General features: G+C 45.6%; 1 protein-coding gene across 1 annotated transcript in view; it reads left to right on the forward strand.

Moving 5' to 3' along the window:
• Positions 1–20,599, forward strand: part of LOC139547952 (FRAS1-related extracellular matrix protein 2-like) — a 121,951-nt gene that overhangs the window by 71,870 nt on the left and 29,482 nt on the right. The window lies entirely within an intron of this gene.

The following is a 20,599-nucleotide window of genomic DNA, read 5'->3' on the forward strand; positions in this document are numbered from 1 at the left end:
ACCCAGCTATACACCTAGAAAAATAGAAAGATCTATGTACAGTGTGTACAAATGTAGAAGAGTAGGGAGGTGGGCAATAAATAGGCCATAGAGGCAAAAAATAATTACAACTTAGCATTAACACTGGAGTGAAAGATGTGCAGATGATGATGTGCAAGTAGAGATACGGGGGGACAAAATAGCAAGAGGGTAAGTAATAATATGGGGATGAGGTAGTTGGGTGTGCTATTTACAGATTGGCTGTGTACAGGTACAGTGATCGGTAAACTGCTCTGACAGCTGATGCTTAAAGTTAGAGGGGAGATATAAGACTCCAGCTTCAGTGATTTTTGCAATTCGTTCCAGTCATTGGCAGCACAGAACTGGAATGAGAGGCGGCCAAAGAAAGTGTTGGCTTTTGGGATGACCAGTGCAATATACCTGCTGGAGCGCGTGCTACGGGTGGGTGTTGCTATGGTGACCAGTGAGCTGAGATAAGGCAGGGCTTTACCTAGCAAAGACTTATAGATGACCTGGAGCCAGTGAGTTTGGCGACGGATATGTAGTGAGGGCCAGCCAACGGGAGCATAGAGGTCGCAGTAGTGGGTAGTATATGGGGCTTTTGTGATAAAACGGATGGCACTGTGATAGACTGCATCCAGTTTGCTGAGTAGTGTTGGGGGCTATTTTGTAAATGACATCGCCGAAGTCAAGGATCGGTAGGATAGTCAGTTTTACGAGGGTATGTTTGGCAGCATGAGTGAAGGAGGCTTTGTTGCAAAATATGAAGTCGATTCTAGATTACATTTTGGATTGGAGATGCTTAATGTGAGTCTGGAAGGAGAGTTTACAGTCTAAACAGATACCTAGGTATTTGTAGTTGTCCACATATTCTAGGTCAGAACTGTCCAGAGTAGTGATGCTAGTCAGGCGGGAGGGTGCAGGCAGAAATCGGTTGAAGAGCATGCACTTAGTTTTACTAGCATTTAAAAGCAGTTGGAGGCCACCGAAGGAGTGTTGCCACATACGGACCGTTAGTGGAATTCCCGCGAGAGAGTAACGGTTAATGTGATTGGATGTTAATTATTTGACAAGGCTACCTGTATTTGACATAGTGTTGTTGTTTCGCTGAACACTAGATGCTTTCATTTTATTTTTGGCAGTGAAACGAGGCTACTCAGGCGAGAAAAAAATGAAAATGTGAAGAAAATGTGAAAAAATATATATATATTACATTTTGGGGGCGTACCCCGACGGCATTGCTCATACCCCAGTTTGGGAATACCTGCAATAGAGGAATAGTGGCTTGTGTGCAAGTGTGTATATGTGCATGTGAGTGACCAGGTCCCATAGTGCTTTGGTCCCAAGTAGCGTACGATGTAAGGAGTAGGGTGCAATTTGGGACACAGCCCCTGTGAGTCTCCTCTTGCTAGAGGGAAGGCCTTATCGCAAGGCTCATATCCACATCTGATAGTCTCCTGTATCTCATATCTTCCAAACAGCCTTTTTTCCATATCTGCCTGGCTAGTTCCCTTTCTCCCTTCTCCCTATAAACCCTGTGTGTGTGTGTGTGTGTGTGTGTGTGTGTGTGTGTGTGTGTGTGTGTGTGTGTGTGTGTGTGTGTGTGTGTGTGTGTGTGTGTGTGGGGGGGGGGGGGGGGTGTGTGTGTGTGTGTGTGTGTGTGTGTGTGTGTGTGTGTGTGTGTGTGTGTGTGTGTGTGTGTGTGTGTGTGTGTGTGTGTGTGTGTGTGTGTGTGTGTGTGTGTGTGTGTGTGTGTGTGTGCGTGTGTGTGTGTGTGGGTATGTACCCTGGACATCTGAAGGAAGCCCCGCTGTGAAGGGGTGGCAGGCAGGGAACAGTGGATGTGAAAATCCCTTGGTATAATCACTGAATCTTCCTTTTCAAACGTTCATCAAAACTCTCTGGCTGCACACAAACACACCATCAAAACGTCCATCTGAAACAGAACTAATTGGGGTGATGCAACTCTCCTCTCAGCATTCCAAAACCTCGCTGCAGGAGTTTAATTGAGTCCTAAAAGTAATGTAGGAGGCCTGTAGATGGAAAGAAAACATTGTTTCATGCGTATCATTGAGATACAGTAAACATGGTTATATCTACACCAGGGGGGAATCTCAAATGGCACCCCATTCCCTAAATTGTGCACTACTTTTGTCCACGTCCCAAATAACTCCCTATTCCCTATATAGTACACTTAATTTGCTCAGAGCCCTATGGGTTCTCATCAAAAGTAGTGCACTATGTAGGGAATAGCGTGCCATTTGAGACGTAGCACTGGTCTGATCTACCATCTCAGACTGAGTGAAGATTCACCAGATGTTCTCTCACAGGGTAGACCATCTAGACAGGACAACTCCCCTCTTACCAAACATGTCTCTCTAACAGTCAGTCCCTCTTATAAACCTGCCATCGACAGGATAGTAAATTATATTTGAGCTTCACTCCCTAATCAAAAATCAAATGCGGTACATAAAGGATAGACTGTATGACATATTCAATAACATATTATCCCATTGAATAGAAATTCCACTTAATCATTGTTTGAGAGTGTGATTTTGTGTTACCTCTTATTTTAAACAACCTGATTTTGTAGAATAGAAACAAATAGATTTATTTTCAGTCTTAGATCTCCAAGTCAAGTATCCCGAATACTTTGGGGCATGTATTTATTCTAGCATTCGTTGTTTAATGTCCAAATAGTTTCTTAGCCATTGAGTCTCAGACCGTAGTGACGTTCTTAGTCACATATTCCCAGGGAACGTTGTCATTCAGCATCATGTGCCTTTGTGCTGAATGACACTGGCAGGAAATTATGTTACATATTTGAACCTGTGGGAGAGAGAGCTTAGTGAATGATAAGTCCCACTGCATTACTCAGACCGGGTTACAGGTACTCTTATAGCCTCCTTGGGAACAGAGGCAGACACACTACTTAAAGACTGTGTGTGTGTGTGTGTGTGTGTGTGTGTGTGTGTGTGTGTGTGTGTGTGTGTGTGTGTGTGTGTGTGTGTGTGTGTGTGTGTGTGCGTGTGCGTGTGCGTGTGTGTGTGCATGTGTGAGACATGGCTGCCACAGGAGGCATGCTTGAGATGGCTCTCTACTGTACAGTAGCTCCTTCCTCTGTAACCTAAGATGGTGTACAGGGACCTCTACCAGTGTGTGCATAAGATCTTTAACCCCTACTATTCCTTGGTATTCCCCTCAGTGTCAGAGCAGCTGTTGGGACGCTGAACTAAAGGGTCAACGGTTTGAATAGTCTGTACCCCTGTATGGGGTGGCAGGTAGCCTAGTGTTTAGAGCATTGGGTCAGTAACCGAAAGGTTGCTGGATCTAATCCCCAAGCTGACAGTGTAAAAATCTGTCGTTCTGCCCCTGAGCAAGGCAGTTAACCCACTGTTCCTGTCAGAGTCGTGTGTATAGGTGGCAGGGAAGTCAGGCGCAGGAGAATCAAACTTAATGTAATGGAGTTGTTTAATAACAATAAATAAAACATACTGTAACTCCAAAACTATAATAACAATAAATAAAACAAAGTGGGTACGAGGACCCGTCGCGCACCAATACAAAACAACACGAAACTGAACATCAAACAATCTCTGACAAAGACATGAGGGGAAACAGAGGGTTAAATACACAACAGGTAATGAGTGTGATTGAAACCAGGTGTGTAGGAAGCCAAGACAAAACCAATGGAAAATGAAAAATGGATCAATGATGGCTAGAAGACCAGTGACGTCGACCGCCGAGCACCGCCCGAACAAGGAGAGGCTTCGACTTCGGCAGAAGTCGTGACAGTACCCCCCCCCTGACGCGCGGCTCCAGCAGCGCTTCGACACCGACCTCAGGGACGACCCGGAGGGCGAGGCACGGGGCGATCCGGATGGAGACGGTGGAAATCCTGCAGCATGGAAGGATCTAACACGTCCTCCACCGGAACCCAGCATCTCTCCTCCGGACCCCTCCCACTCCACGAGGTACTGAAGGCCCCTCGCCCGACGTCTCGAATCCAAGATGGATCGAATGGAGTACGCCGGGACCCCCTCGATGTCCAGAGGGGGTGGAGGAACATCTCGCACTTCAGCCTCCTGAAGCGGGCCAGCCACCACCGGCCTGAGGAGAGACACATGGAACGAGGGGTTAATACGGTAATTAGTGGGTAGCTGTAACCTATAACATACCTCGTTCACTCTCCTCAGGACTTTAGACGGCCCCACAAACCGCGGACCCAGCGTCCGGCAGGGTTTCGGGTCGAGAACCAGACCCTGTCCCCTGGTGCGAACACCGGGGCCTCACTGAGGTGACGGTCTGCACCAACTTTCTGGTGTAGTATGGCGTGCTGAAGGTGGACGTGGGCAGCCTCCCAGGTTTCCTCCGAGCGCCGGAACCAATTGTCCACCGCAGGAGCCTCGGTCTGACTCTGATGCCAAGGAGCCAGAACCGGCTGATAACCTAATACACATTGAAAGGGAGAAAGGTTAGTGGAGGAGTGGCGGAGCGAGTTCTGGGCCATCTCTGCCCATGGCACGAACTTCGCCCACTCCTCCGGCCGGTCCTGGCAATAAGACCGCAGAAACCTACCCACATCCTGGTTAACTCTCTCCACCTGCACATTACTCTCGGGGTGAAAACCTGAGGTAAGGCTGACCGAGACCCCCAGACATTCCATGAAAGCCTTCCAGACCCTTGACGTGAACTGGGGACCCCGATCAGACACTATATCCTCAGGCACCCCATAGTGCCGGAAAACGTGTGTAAACAGGGCCTCCGCAGTTTGTAAGGCCGTAGGGAGACCGGGCAAAGGGAGGAGATGACAGAACTTAGAAAAACGATCCACAACGACCAGGATCGTGGTGTTACCCTGTGAAAGTGGAAGATCAGTTAAAAAATCCACCTACAGGTGCGACCACGGCCGTTGTAGAACGGGTAAGGGTTGTAACTTACCTCTGGGCAGGTGTCTAGGAGCCTTGCACTGGGCGCACACTGAGCAGGAGGAAACATAAATCCTCACGTCCTTAGCTAAAGTGGGCCACCAGTACCTCCCTTCAAGACAGCGCACCGTCCGACCTATCCCAGGATGGCCAGAGGAGGAAGACATGTGGGCCCAATAGATCAGTTGGTCGCGAACAGAGGTAAACAAAGCCTTCAGGTGCCTAAAAGCCCTGTTCGCCTCAGCTGACCACTGCAAGCGCCACGGGCCCCCCTTTAGCAGTGAGGTAATGGGAGCAGCAACCTGACCAAAACCTCGGATAAACCTCCGGTAGTAGTTGGCAAACCCTAAGAATCGCTGCACCTCCTTTACCGTGGTGGGAGTCGGCCAATTACGCACGGCTGCAATGCGGTCACTCTCCATCTCCACTCCTGACGTGGAAATCCGATGCCCTAGGAAGGAGACGGACTGTTGGAAGAACAAGCATTTCTCAGCCTTGACATATAGGTCATGCTCCAACAGGCGACCAAGCACTTTGCGCACCAGAGACACATGCTCGTCGCGTGTAGCGGAGTATATCAGGATGTCATCGATATACACCACTACACCCTGCCCGTGCAGGTCTCTGAAAATCTCGTCTACAAATGATTGGAAGACTGATGGAGCATTCATCAACCCATACGGCATGACGAGGTACTCATAATGCCCTGAGGTGGTACTAAATGCCGTCTTCCACTCATCTCCCTTCCGAATACGCACCAGATTGTACGCACTTCTGAGATCCAGTTTAGTGAAAAAGCGCGCCCCGTGCATTGACTCAATCGCCATAGCGATGAGGTAGCGGGTAACTATACCTCACCGTGATTTTATTTAGACCTCGATAATCAATGCACGGGCGCAAACCTCCATCCTTCTTCACAAAAAAGAAACTTGAGGAGACGGGGGAAATGGAGGGCTGAATGTACCCCTGATGCAGGGATTCGAAGACATATGTCTCCATAGCCACTGTCTCCGCTTGCGACAGGGGATACACATGACTCCTGGGAAATGCAGCGTCTACCAGGAGATCTATCGCACAATTCCCCCGTCGATGGGGTGGTAATTGAGTCGCCCTCCTTTTACAGAAGGCGAGAGCCAAATCGGCATATTCTGGGGGGATGCGCACGGTGGAGACCTGGTTTGGACTCTCCACCGTAGTAGCACCAACGGAAACACCTAAACAACTACCTGAGCACTCTCGCGACCACCCCGTGAGAGCCCTCTGTGGCCACGAAACAGTGGGGTTATGACAAGCTAACCAGGGTAGGCCTAGCACCACAGAGTACGCAGGAGAATCAATAAGGAAAAGACTAATCTTCTCCTTGTGACCCCCCTGCGTTACCATACTCAAAGGAGCGGTGGCCTCCCTGATAAACCCTGACCCGAATGGTCGATTATCTAAGGCATGAACGGTAAAAGGTATATCCACAGGAACAATGGGGATCCCTAAACTATGAGCTAGACCTTTATTAATGAAATTCCCAGCCGCGCCTGAATCTACTAGCGCCTTATGCTGGGAATGCGGGGAAAATTCAGGATAAGTGACAGAGACAAACATATGTGCAACAGAGGGCTCTGGATGAGAATGGTGCCTACTCATCTGGGGTGACGCAGAGTGCCCTGCCTGCTGCCTCAATTCCCAGAGGAACCAACCCAGCACCGACCAGCAGTGTGACCTCTGCGACCACATATGGTGCACGAGCGGGAACCCCCTCCATTCTCCCTGCGCACCATCCCTCCCAACTCCATGGGTACAGGAGAGAGGGTGCGGGAGGATGGAACAACCAGACCCCGATCTAGACGTCCACGAGTAGCCAGCATGTTGTCCAGCCTGATGGACAGGTCCACCAGCTGGTCGAAGGTGAGGGTGGTGTCTCTGCAGGCCAGCTCCCGACGGACGTCCTCGTGTAGACTACAGTGGTAATGGTCGATCAGGGCCCTGTCGCTCCATCCAGTGCCGGCAGCCAGGGTCCTAAACTCCAGAGCAAACTCCTGTGCGCTCCTCGTCTCCTGCCTCAGATGGTAGAGGCGCTCACCCGCCGCTCTGCCTTCGGGTGGGTGGTCGAATACTGTCCGGAAATGGCGGGTGAACTCCTCAAAATGGTCCAACGCCGCATCCTCTTCTCCACACACAGCGCTGGCCCACTCCAGGGCTTTCCGGGTGAGGCACGAGATGAGGGCTTAACTCTTCTCACGGTCTGATGGAGCTGGGTGGACCGTGGCCAGATATAAGCTTAGTTTGAGGAGGAAACCCTGGCAGCCGGCAGTATCTCCGTCGTACCCCTGTGGCAGGGATAAATGGATCCTGCTGGGTTCAGGCGGGAAAAGACGCTCAGGGGAGACCCCGGTTGTGCTGGTGGAGGCGCTGGAAAAACTCCCTGTGTCTCCCAGTAGTCCATATTCTGGACAACGCGATCCATGGCGGCGCTCAGATTGTAAATCATCACCGTATGTTCCATCACGCGCTCCTCGACCTCCATGGCCGGGGTACCTTCTCCTGCTGACTTCATTTTGGGTCAGAGATTCTGTCAGAGTCGTGTGTATAGGTGGCAGGGAAGTACAACAGGTAATGAGTGGGATTGAAACCAGGTGTGTAGGAAGACAAGACAAAACCAAATGGAAAATGAAAAATGGATCAATGATGGCTAGAAGACCGGTAACGTCGACCGCCGAGCACCGCCCGAACAAGGAGAGGCTTCGACTTCGGTAGAAGTCGTGACAGTTCCCCGGTAGGCCGTCATTGTAAATAAGAATTTGTTCTCAACTGACTTGCCTAGTTAAATAAAGGTTAAATAAAACATTTATAAAAAATAACACCCCTGTATAACAACCCTATAATAGCCTGTACCCCTGAATAATAACCCTATAATAGTCTGTACCCCTGTATAATAACCCTATAATAGTCTGTACCCCTGAATAATAACCCTATAATAGTCTGTACCCCTGTATAACAAACCTATAATAGTCTGTACCCCTGTATAACAACCCTATAATAGTCTGTACCCCTGTATAACAACCTTAAAATAGTCTGTACCCCTGTATAACACCTCTATAATAGCCTGTACCCCTGAATAATAACCCTATAATAGTCTGTACCCCTGAATAATAACCCTATAATAGTCTGTACCCCTGTATAACAACCCTATAATAGTCTGTACCCCTGTATAACAACCCTATAATAGTCTGTACCCCTGTATAACAGCCCTATAATAGTCTGTACCCCTCTATAACAACCCTATAATAGTCTGTACCCCTGAATAATAACCCTATAATAGTCTGTACCCCTGAATAATAACCCTATAGTAGTCTGTACCCCTGAATAATAACCCTATAATAGTCTGTACCCCTGTATAACAGCTCTATAATAGTCTGTACCCCTCTATAACAACCCTATAATAGTCTGTACCCCTGAATAATAACCCTATAATAGTCTGTACCCCTGAATAATAACCCTATAATAGTCTGTACCCCTGAATAATAACCCTATAGTAGTCTGTACCCCTGAATAATAACCCTATAATAGTCTGTACCCCTGTATAACAGCCCTATAATAGTCTGTACCCCTGTATAACAACCCTATAATAGTCTGTACCCCTTTACAATGCCCCTATAATAGTATGTACCCCTGAATAATAACCCTATAATAGTCTGTAACCCTGTATAACAACCCTATAATAGTCTGTACCCCTGTATAACAACCCTATAATAGTCTGTACCCCTGAATAATAACCCTATAATAGTCTGTACCCCTGTATAACAACCCTATAATAGTCTGTACCCCTGTATAACAACCCTATAATAGTCTGTACCCCTGTATAACAGCCCTATAATAGTCTGTACCCCTGTATAACAACCCTATAATAGTCTGTACCCCTTTACAATGCCCCTATAATAGTCTGTACCCCTGTATAACAACCCTATAATAGTCTGTACCCCTGTATAATAACCCTATAAAAGTCTGTACCCCTGTATAACAACTCCTATATAACACCCATATAATAGTCTGTACACCTGTATAACAACCATATAATAGTCTGTACCCCTATATAACAACCCTATAATAGTCTGTACCCCTGTATAACAACCCTATAATAGTCTGTACCCCTGTATAACAACCCTATAATAGTCTGTACCCCTGTATAACAACCATATAATAGTCTGTACCCCTGTATAACAACCCTATAATAGTCTGTACACCTGTATAACAACCATATAATAGTCTGTACCCCTATATAACAACCCTATACTAGTCTGTACCCCTGTATAACAACCCTATAATAGTCTGTACCCCTGTATAACAACCCTATAATAGTCTGTACCCCTGAATAATAACCCTATAATAGTCTGTACCCCTGTATAATAACCCTATAATAGTCTGTACCCCTGTATAATAACCCTATAATAGTCTGTACCCCTGTATAATGCCCATATAATAGTGTGTACCCCTGTATAACACCCCTATAATAGTCTGTACCCCTGTATAACAACCCTATAATAGTCTGTACCCCTGTATAACAACCCTATAATAGTCTGCGCCCCTGTATAATAACCCTATAATAGTCTGTACCCCTGAATAATAACCCTATAATAGTCTGTACCCCTGTATAACACCTCTATAATAGTCTGTACCCCTCTATAACAACCCTATACGAGTCTGTACCCGTATATAACAACCCTATAATAGTCTGTACCCCTGTATAACAACCCTATAATAGTCTGTACCCCTGTATAACAACCCTATAATAGTCTGCGCCCCTGTATAATAACCCTATAATAGTCTGTACCCCTGAATAATAACCCTATAATAGTCTGTACCCCTGTATAACACCTCTATAATAGTCTGTACCCCTCTATAACAACCCTATACGAGTCTGTACCCGTATATAACAACCCTATAATAGTCTGTACCCCTGAATAACAACCCTATAATAGTCTGTACCCCTGTATAACACCTCTATAATAGTCTGTACCCCTCTATAACAACCCTATACGAGTCTGTACCCGTATATAACAACCCTATAATAGTCTGTACCCCTGTATAACAGCCATGGAATGTAACTCACCTCTAATCCTGTTCAGAATGTCACAGTTTCACAGTGTTTCTCCCAATGAAACAGGGTTCCTTTCAGTAGGAAGTGTTGTAGTAGTGGGGAGCTGGTTTCTAGACAACACACAGAATTGTCACGGTCAGTATGAACATAAGACTCTCACACTCTCACTCACACTCTAACATACACTCTAACACATGCCTTAGCAATGATCTGGGGTGCATCCCAAATCACACCTTATTCCCTACTGTAGGTACGATCTGACAGGTAATCAATCTACAGTTCTGCTCTTTTCTTTCAACAGACAGGCCTTTCTACCTCTCCTCCCTCTCCTCCTTAGTTTATGTAACAGAGCTCAGTCCATTCCATTATCACCTCCTTCTTGACAAGTTTATCTATAGGCTGACATCAGCCCTGTCTCTCCAGGACTATCTTTCCATCTCTCTGTCTCCATCCTTCCATCTCATCATAACCTGGCACCTTAAACCCCCTCAACACCTGATCCAGGTTGCTCTTGGGAGGTGCCGCCACACTGTTTTACCTCATGTCCTCTGTGTTGATCAGGTTACAGCTCCTGACGTCACTAGTGAGGGGGTTAGGCAGCTTGTCAGACAGTAGCTTCAGGCTATGGTTTCTTCTCTGACCCTTTGTCTTCATCTGATTCTTGACGCCATGCAGACAGAATCAGGATCCTGTTCTAAGATAACAATAAGTTTGTACACAAAGCAAGTTTCCACAAAGTATGTATTTCCCCCTGCCCTACCTACCCCTTCTATGTGTGTGTGTGTGTGTGTGTGTGTGTGTGTGTGTGTGTGTGTGTGTGTGTGTGTGTGTATGTGTATGTGGGTGTGTGTGTGTGTATGTGTGTATGTGTGTGTGTGTGTGTGTGTGTGTGTGTGTGTGTGTGTGTGTGTGTGTGTGTGTGTGTGTGTGTCATTCTATACATGAACACTCCATCCGACCAACTGATATGCAAGAGGGAAAGGATCCTGGTTGTCAGTCAGACGCCTTGTTGAGGCCCCGGGCCACGGCTCTGAGAACACGATGATGTCGGATAGATAAGTACTGAAGGAACATTTAGAGGAGAGACTGTGCTATATAGACTGTTGTTAGCATGGGGAGCCTTTTTGTCTGAGGTAAACTAATCTCAGGACTGGGGACGTATTAAGGCTTGTCTCTTGTTGTTTTGGTTGTTAATTAACTAGAACATTGACAGTGTCCTATACCAAGACAAAAAACATGCCACAACTTAAGTTCATGCCAAGAGGAACTTCAGTTACATACATTTGGAATTATCTATTTTATATTTGTTACTTTCGAGAACAAGTTTCTGTTCCAGTCTGTAGTGTGATTGTATTAAACTGACACAGTGGTTGTTGTACCAGCATGGCCAGGACACTGCCTGTCAGTCACAGATTACAGCCCACTCTCTCAAACTGTGACCAAAGGGCGATATAGTATATATAGCATGGTGATGATTGTCAGTACAGTTAGCTAAACCACATGTAGATGTGGAACAAGGCTAGTAGTGTGAGTTCACAGCTGCATATCAGTGCCGTGCCACCTTCTATGATGCTAGATACAATTTAGACTATTCAGTGGGTACACAGTGACAGGCAGGAAATGCCTTGTGCCTGTAACCATCTTAAACTGTTGACCCTTCAACTCAGTTCCTCTGAGAACACTTCACGTCCGCAGAAAACCCAGTTAGCTAATCTCATCTCAGGGTGTATATAGGAAATCTGTCTTCCCTGTTTACCGTCGTACCGGCCTCTCAACCATCCTTGACCTGCTATCTAAACATTAATACACAGTTAATTCACAATGAAAAGAATAGCTGTCATATCAGAGTTAAGAAATAAATCAATATATATTACTGTTCTCCCAGACCATGGGTACATTCCAAATGATACCCTATTCCCTATGGACCCTGGTCAAAAGTAGTGTACTATATAGTACCAGGGATTATAAGCATGTAATCCTGCTTCCTTTCCTCCACACATGACACAGATACTCAGGCAATACAGGCAGAGCATGGAATCAGTATTTCTATCCAAACACAACCAGAGATACAACCCAACTAAAACTGTATTATAGGTACCGATTGTAAACTATTTATGATCTCAATCAGTGAAGGGCAACTCTGGTACTTGGAGTCTGCTGCTTTTCACTTTTTATCGCCAGAAGTATGATCGCTCATGGAGTTGCCCCAGGTTTAAAACGCTGCTCTGAAACAGAACAAAAGTCTCCTGCAGATACTCAGGCCCCCGAGGACAGGAGCTGCCTTTCCCTGCCTGATTATAATCATGATTTACTAGGATCATGTGTTTAACAGACGGGCGACAGGTTTTATTGGAATACAGAAATGATACTCTGACCTACTGTAGAGCTTGCTGAACATGCAGTCTAGCCCTGTAGGTGTAATTGTAACACTACTGTAGAGCTTGCTGAACATGCAGTCTAGCCCTGTAGGTGTAATTGTAACACTACTGTAGAGCTTGCTGAACATGCAGTCTAGCCCTGTAGGTGTAATTGTAACACTACAGTAGAGCTTGCTGAACATGCAGTCTAGCCCTGTAGGTGTAATTGTAACATTACTGTAGAGCTTGCTGAACATGCAGTCTAGCCCTATAGGTGTAATTGTAACACTACTGTAGAGCTTGCTGAACATGCAGTCTAGCCCTGTAGGTGTAATTGTAACACTACTGTAGAGCTTGCTGAACATGCAGTCTAGCCCTGTAGGTGTAATTGTAACACTACTGTAGAGCTTGCTGAACATGCAGTCTAGCCCTGTAGGTGTAATTGTAACACTACTGTAGAGCTTGCTGAACATGCAGTCTAGCCCTGTAGGTGTAATTGTAACACTACTGTAGAGCTTGCTGAACATGCAGTCTAGCCCTGTAGGTGTAATTGTAACACTACTGTAGAGCTTGCTGAACATGCAGTCTAGCCCTGTAGGTGTAATTGTAACACTACTGTAGAGCTTGCTGAACATGCAGTCTAGCCCTGTAGGTGTAATTGTAACACTACTGTAGAGCTTGCTGAACATGCAGTCTAGCCCTGTAGGTGTAATTGTAACACTACTGTAGAGCTTGCTGAACATGCAGTCTAGCCCTGTAGGTGTAATTGTAACACTACTGTAGAGCTTGCTGAACATGCAGTCTAGCCCTGTAGGTGTAATTGTAACACTACTGTAGAGCTTGCTGAACATGCAGTCTAGCCCTGTAGGTGTAATTGTAACACTACTGTAGAGCTTGCTGAACATGCAGTCTAGCCCTGTAGGTGTAATTGTAACACTACTGTAGAGCTTGCTGAACATGCAGTCTAGCCCTGTAGGTGTAATTGTAACACTACTGTAGAGCTTGCTGAACATGCAGTCTAGCCCTGTAGGTGTAATTGTAACACTACAGTAGAGCTTGCTGAACATGCAGTCTAGCCCTGTAGGTGTAATTGTAACACTACTGTAGAGCTTGCTGAACATGCAGTCTAGCCCTGTAGGTGTAATTGTAACACTACTGTAGAGCTTGCTGAACATGCAGTCTAGCCCTGTAGGTGTAATTGTAACACTACTGTAGAGCTTGCTGAACATGCAGTCTAGCCCTGTAGGTGTAATTGTAACACTACAGTAGAGCTTGCTGAACATGCAGTCTAGCCCTGTAGGTGTAATTGTAACACTACAGTAGAGCTTGCTGAACATGCAGTCTAGCCCTGTAGGTGTAATTGTAACACTACAGTAGAGCTTGCTGAACATGCAGTCTAGCCCTGTAGGTGTAATTGTAACACTACTGTAGAGCTTGCTGAACATGCAGTCTAGCCCTGTAGGTGTAATTGTAACACTACAGTAGAGCTTGCTGAACATGCAGTCTAGCCCTGTAGGTGTAATTGTAACACTACTGTAGAGCTTGCTGAACATGCAGTCTAGCCCTGTAGGTGTAATTGTAACACTACTGTAGAGCTTGCTGAACATGCAGTCTAGCCCTGTAGGTGTAATTGTAACACTACTGTAGAGCTTGCTGAACATGCAGTCTAGCCCTGTAGGTGTAATTGTAACACTACAGTAGAACTTGCTGAACATGCAGTCTAGCCCTGTAGGTGTAATTGTAACACTACTGTAGAGCTTGCTGAACATGCAGTCTAGCCCTGTAGGTGTAATTGTAACACTACTGTAGAGCTTGCTGAACATGCAGTCTAGCCCTGTAGGTGTAATTGTAACACTACTGTAGAGCTTGCTGAACATGCAGTCTAGCCCTGTAGGTGTAATTGTAACACTACAGTTAACACTACACTATCCCTAAAATGCTGCAGCACATCTGTTGTGTGACCTGGAATCCTGGTGAATCCAGTTGGGGCGGTAGGGATGTAATAACAGGGTTTAGGGTCAGCCAACTTCTCATCCTCGTCCAGGACCCAGACCCGCCCCATGTCCCACTCTCACCAGAACCATAATCATACCTTACAGACCTTAGAGTATTCCTGAGATTTACAGACCAGTGACACCACTGCATAAATACAAGACTGTAATTCTGCTCTACAAGCATTCTCATGTTTTACTGTCCCACTCCCCGCCCCGGTGGCTCCATACCACACCTCTCCTTCCCCCCGGTGCGTCCGGATGCGTGGCATGCACGGGCGATTGAGTCTCTATCAAACAGCAATTACCTGTGCGTGAGAGGACAAGTCCTGTCAGGCAGGCTGGAAGGCAGACAGGCTGGCAGGCAGGCGTACTGCATACTGTAAATATATGCATGTGGACGTGGTACTTCCCTGTGTGTTATGGGGATAGCTGTCTGTGCATGTAGAAGAGCTGTGTGTGTGTCTGTACACTCATGTCTGTGTATGTGTCTGTACATTCATGTCTGTGTGTGTGTCTGTACATTCATGGCCGTGTGTGTGTCTGTACATTCATGTCTGTGTGTGTCTGTACATTCATGTCTGTGTGTGTGTCTGTACATTCATGGCTGTGTGTGTCTGTACATTCATGTCTGTGTGTGTCTGTACATTCATGTCTGTGTGTGTGTCTGTACATTCATGTCTGTGTGTGTCTGTACATTCATCAAATAAAATAAAATGTATTTATAAAGCCCTTCTTACATCAGCTGATATCTCAAAGTGCTATACAGAAACCCAGCCTAAAACCCCAAACAGCAAGCAATGCAGGTGTAGAAGCACAGTGGCTAGGAAAAACTCCTTGGCACTGTGCTTCTTAACCTGCATTCAAGTCTGTGTGTGTGTCTGTACATTCACGGCTGTGTGTGTGTCTGTACATTCATGTCTGTGTGTGTGTCTGTACATTCATGTCTGTGTGTGTGTCTGTACGTTCATGTCTGTGTGTGTGTGTGTGTACATTCATGTCTGTGTGTGTGTCTGTACGTTCATGTCTGTGTGTGTATGTCTGTACATTCACGTCGGTGTGTGTGTCTGTACATTCACGTCTGTGTGTGTGTCTGTACATTCATGTCTGTGTCTGTGTGTCTGTACATTCATGTCTGTGTGTGTGTCTGTACATTCATGTCTGTGTGTGTGTGTCTGTACGTTCATGTCTGTGTGTGCGTGAGCGTGTGCGTGAATGATGTTTCTGAAACCTCCATTGTGGGTCTGACTAAGAACATCCACTACTATCTCCACGAGACCAGCGCTGCCTGCAGGTCTGCCAATGTGGCAGAAAGAGTATGTGTCTCAAATGGCACCCTATTACATATTATTTCACATGACAATACAGATATACATCTGTTGGTCACAGATAGCTGAAAAAAAAGGTAGGGGCGTTGATCAGAAAACCTGTCACTATCTGGTGTGACCACCATTTTCCTCATGGAGCGCGACACATCTCCTTTGCATAGAGTTGGTCAGGCTGTTGATTGTGGCCTGTGGAATGTTGTCCCACTCCTCTTCAATGGCTGTGAGAAATTGCTGGATATTGGTCGGAACTGGAACACGCTGTCGTATACGTCGGTCCAGAGCACCCCAAACGTGGGTGGGTGACATGGGTGACATGTCTGCTGAGTATGCAGGCCATGGAAGAAATGGGACATTTTAAGCTTCAAGGAATTGTGTACAGATCCATGCGACATGGGGCTGTGCATTTTGATGCTGAAACATGAGGTGATGGTGGCGGATGAATGGCACAACAATGGGCCTCAGGATCTCGTCACGGTATCTCTGTGCATTCAAATTGCCATCGATAAAATGCAATTGTGTTCGTTGTCCGTAGCTTATTCCTGCTCATACCAATGTTGACATCAGCAAACTGCTCGCCCACACAACGCCATACACACTGTCTACCATCTGCCTGGTACAGTTGAAATCAAGATTAATCCGTGAAGAGCACACTTCTCCAGCGTGCCAGTGGCCATCGAAGGTGAGCATTTGCCCACTGAAGTCTGGTACGACGCCGAACTGCAGTCAGGTGTCCGGGTGGCTCGTCTCAGACGATCCCGCCGTTGAAGAAGCCCTGATGTGGAGGTCCTGAGCTGGCGTAGCTACAATTGGTCTGCGGTTGTAAGGCCGGTTGGACGTACTGCCAAATTCTCTATAACAACTTTGAAGGCGGCTTATGGTAGCGATTTTATTATTAAATTCTCTGGCAACAGCTCTGGTGGACATTCCTGCAGTCAGGATGCCAATTGCACGCTCCCTCAAAACTTGAGACATCTGTGGCATTGTGTTGTGTGACAAAACTGCACATTTTAGAGTGACCTTTTATTGTCCCCAGCACAAGGTGCACCTGTGTAATGATCATGCTGTTTAATCAGCTTCTTGTTATGCCACACCTGTCAGGTGGATGGATTATCTTGGCAAAGGGGAAATGCTCACTAACAGGGATGTAAACTATTTGTGCACAACATTTTACATACTTTTTATGAGTATGGAACATTTCTGGGAGCTTTAATTTCACTTTACATGTTGAGTTTATATTTTTGTTCAGTATATATAGCTATATTATACTTGAAAGTAGTCAGATTTGTAGGCCCACTCTGTGAGTGCATCCCAAATGGCACCCTATTCCCTATATAGTGCACTACTTTTGACCAGAGACTAATGGGGTGTATATAGATTAGGACCTATATTTTATTTTAATTGACTGATTTCCTTTTATGAACTGTAACTCTGTAAAATCTTTGAAATTGTTGCATGTTGTGTTCATATTTTTGTTCAGTGTAGTTATAGTAGGTCATTGAATTATCCAGTATAACTTTAGATGACTTTATGTTTGATATGCAGCTACTGCTACACTGCGTTCTATTAGAGAACTGGGATTAGTGTTGTACAGAAGGCCGAGTAGCAGTAACCATGCTGCCTCTGTTAGATAAGGCATTCAGCGCTGTGGGACTGCCATCTAAAGTGCAACACTGATCAAGCAGCTTGTGTAGTTGGAGGAGTACAACAGTCCCTTTAAGGAGGTGTCGATGGAGGAATGTGTGTGTGTGTGTGTGCGTGCATGTGCGTGTGTGTGTGCACGTGTTTGTTAAAGCTGGGCGATATGGACAAAAATCCACATTGCGATAAATTGCCTGAAATGATGCGATAACGATAAACATTAATAACATAAATATGCACAACAGTTTTTTTAAAATTATCCTTTAGTTTGATGGTTGTTTGCATCAATTGTCCCATTAACAATCACCCATATTAGCAAACTTATTTCATTTCAAACTTCACATTTCTCTAGTATAGGCTACTTATCATAATGAACGATATCAGCAAAATGCCTACAATAAGTGATCGGTGTGGTCCATGTTGACAATTTTTGGTTTATTGTCCCAGCTATTGTGTGTGTGCGTGTGTGTGTGTGTGTGTGTGTGTGTGTGTGTGTGTGTGTGTGTGTGTGTGTGTGTGTGTGTGTGTGTGTGTGTGTGTGTGTGTGTGTGTGTGTGTGTGTGTGTGTGTGTGTGTGTGTGTGTGTGTGTGTGTGTGTGTGTGTGTGTGTGTGTGTGTGTGTGTGTGTCACTTGTCATCACAGTCATTAACACCAATGCTTTACTGTAACATGTCCTTTGTATTCTGATCTCATGTTCAGAGGTTACTTTACACTACAAAGTTCACTCTGTAAAATTCAAGGAAATTATTATACTTCCTATTAAACAATGGTTTGTTTTCACAAGATTATAAATGGCACCTCACTGTCTGGTGGGAACAGATTTAGTACTTCAAAAATGACACCCTATGTGTAATTTTGGATGACTTACTTAGTCCTCTGTCCTGGGTGAGAAATAAGGCTGCAACAATCTTCTACCACTGGAGTCTGTCTTTGGCTACAGCTTGAGCCTTGTTTGTGTCCCATTTAGGATGCTACTTATTTAAACCTCCACCTGCCTTGACCTCAGGTAACTCTACCCAGAGAGAGGTGTGCCTGGGTCTGGGTAGGAGAAAGGTAAGCCCTGGGGTGTGGTGGTGCTGTGTCTAGGTGGGTCCTCCCTCAGGCCAGGAGCCAGGGTTTATCTTACACCTAATGGGCCGTGCTTCTTTGAAGATGGTGTTTGTCTGCTGTACAAACCAACCTTATCTGATTACTACAACTGCAGGTCTGGGACTCCACACACACAGATCTGATTACCGCACTATCGCAGAGATGGAGCTGAGCCAGTCTAAAGCCTGCCCTGTTTGATTTGTCTGTAGGGAAAGACACTGGCAGCTGCATAAACCCTGACTTCCCACACTCTTTGTCTAGGTTTGATCTTGTCGCACACTTTTCTGCATCCCAAATGGGACCCTATTCCCTACATAGTGCACGCCTTCTGGACAGGGCTCTGTTCAAAAGTAGTGCACTATATAAGGGATAGGGTGCCATTTGTAACACATACTGTTTCTTGGTTTGTTCTCCACACACTCTAGGTTTGTTCTGGACCTAGATAAAGGAGGACAGGTGTAGTTGTCCTGTTTGTGCACCCTGTAAGCCTATTACCAATTCAAGGCACTTTCATACCTGACAACAATGCCTTCAACCACCAATCCTCAGGCTTTGTCTGAAGCAACAGTTTTCCCTCTGCAGCTTGTCTGACTGGCTAATACTGTGAGATGATGATATCCAACCCTGTTTAAATTGTTGAAAAGTGTTATGGTATTCTTTGAGTCAAGGATTATGTGTGACTTAGTAAGGTGTTAGAAGGGATATAATTTCCGTCTTTACACCTGTATTAGCCCGTCTATTAAACATAGATATCAGCCTGTCTGATAAAAATAGATATCAGGTGTTTTGCTTGAACAGAGTGTACAGTAACAGATATCTCTCTTATTTAACATGCTTTGAAAAGCTGTCCATGTATAATTTCCTTTTACAGTGTTTATTTAGATGAAATGAATGCATCAGATCAAATGAGTATTTGGCTGAGTTACTACAGTACTGTTTTATCAGATGGACACATTAGTTCTATGCAGAGGTATTTTTCATCCAGTATTAGCCTCTTCTCCTCCTTCTCTCCACTTTCCTCCTCTCCTATCTTCCCATTTATCTGTGTCACTTTGAGATGAGAAACACCAGACCAGCCTAGAGGTGTGATCCTCATCGTCATGGAAACAGGGTTTATGCCTGTGGCGATATCACCACCATTAAATTAATTAATGTATTCACCATGGCTGTGTCTGAAATAACATCCTATTCCCTGCGTAGTGTTCTGTATAGGGAATATGGTTCCATTTGGGACCGAGCCTATATCCAGTTCCTCTGTGAAGGACCAGGCTTCTACTGTTCAGTAGTCTGGAGAGAAGGGTTGGTTTGGTCCATTTTCACACAAAAAAAATGAGTAAAGCGCTCATATAATTCATATAATTCAGAGCCAACAACTGCCACTCCAGTTTACCTCAAAGTTGTTTATTTTCCCAGAACGTACAGTAAATGAGCCCAGGGTCCTACTCTTACTGTGAGGGCCGTTACGCTCAATCAACACCCTCCCTGTGTTTCTGGTTGTTTGAGTCAGCTGTGATGTTAGTTGACAGCAACTTCCCAAGAACCAGCCCTATTCACAGCACGCGAAGTACCGAGAGGGAGAGAGGGATAAAGAGAGAGAGAGAGGGATATAGAGAGAGTGATAGAGAGAGAGAGAGAGAGAGAGAGAGAGAGAGAGAGAGAGAGAGAGAGAGAGAGAGAGAGAGAGAGAGAGAGAGAGAGAGAGAGAGAGAGAGAGAGAGAGAGAGAGAGAGAGAGAGAGAGAGAGAGAGAGAGAGAGAGAGAGAGAGAGAAAGTGAGAGAAAGTGAGAGGAACAGTGTGAGAGGAACAGAACAGTGTGGGGGAGATTGACTCTAGAGGAATCTGGGCTCAGGAAAGTACTAATTGCAGACAGGCAGGCCTGAACTCCTCCAACTCCTCTACATTCGCACACACAAACACAAACACACTCCTCTACCAGAGTCGACTACACTGCACCGGCTCCTTTAAATCAGACACAGAAATAGAGCTTTCAATCAGACACAGAAATAGAGTGATGTTTTCAGGCTTCTAGTCTTTACATTTACATTCTGTACATCTTACAGATTAACATCCACTCAAATGTACTATACTGTAATGCAGGTGCTTTAAGGGCTACAAATTACTAGTGTTGTGTTGTGTTGAGTGCCAGCTAGTGGCTCAATGTGCAGTCATTTAGTTCT

This window comes from Salvelinus alpinus, chromosome 21, assembly GCF_045679555.1.
Source record: "Salvelinus alpinus chromosome 21, SLU_Salpinus.1, whole genome shotgun sequence".
Lineage (NCBI taxonomy): Eukaryota > Metazoa > Chordata > Actinopteri > Salmoniformes > Salmonidae > Salvelinus > Salvelinus alpinus.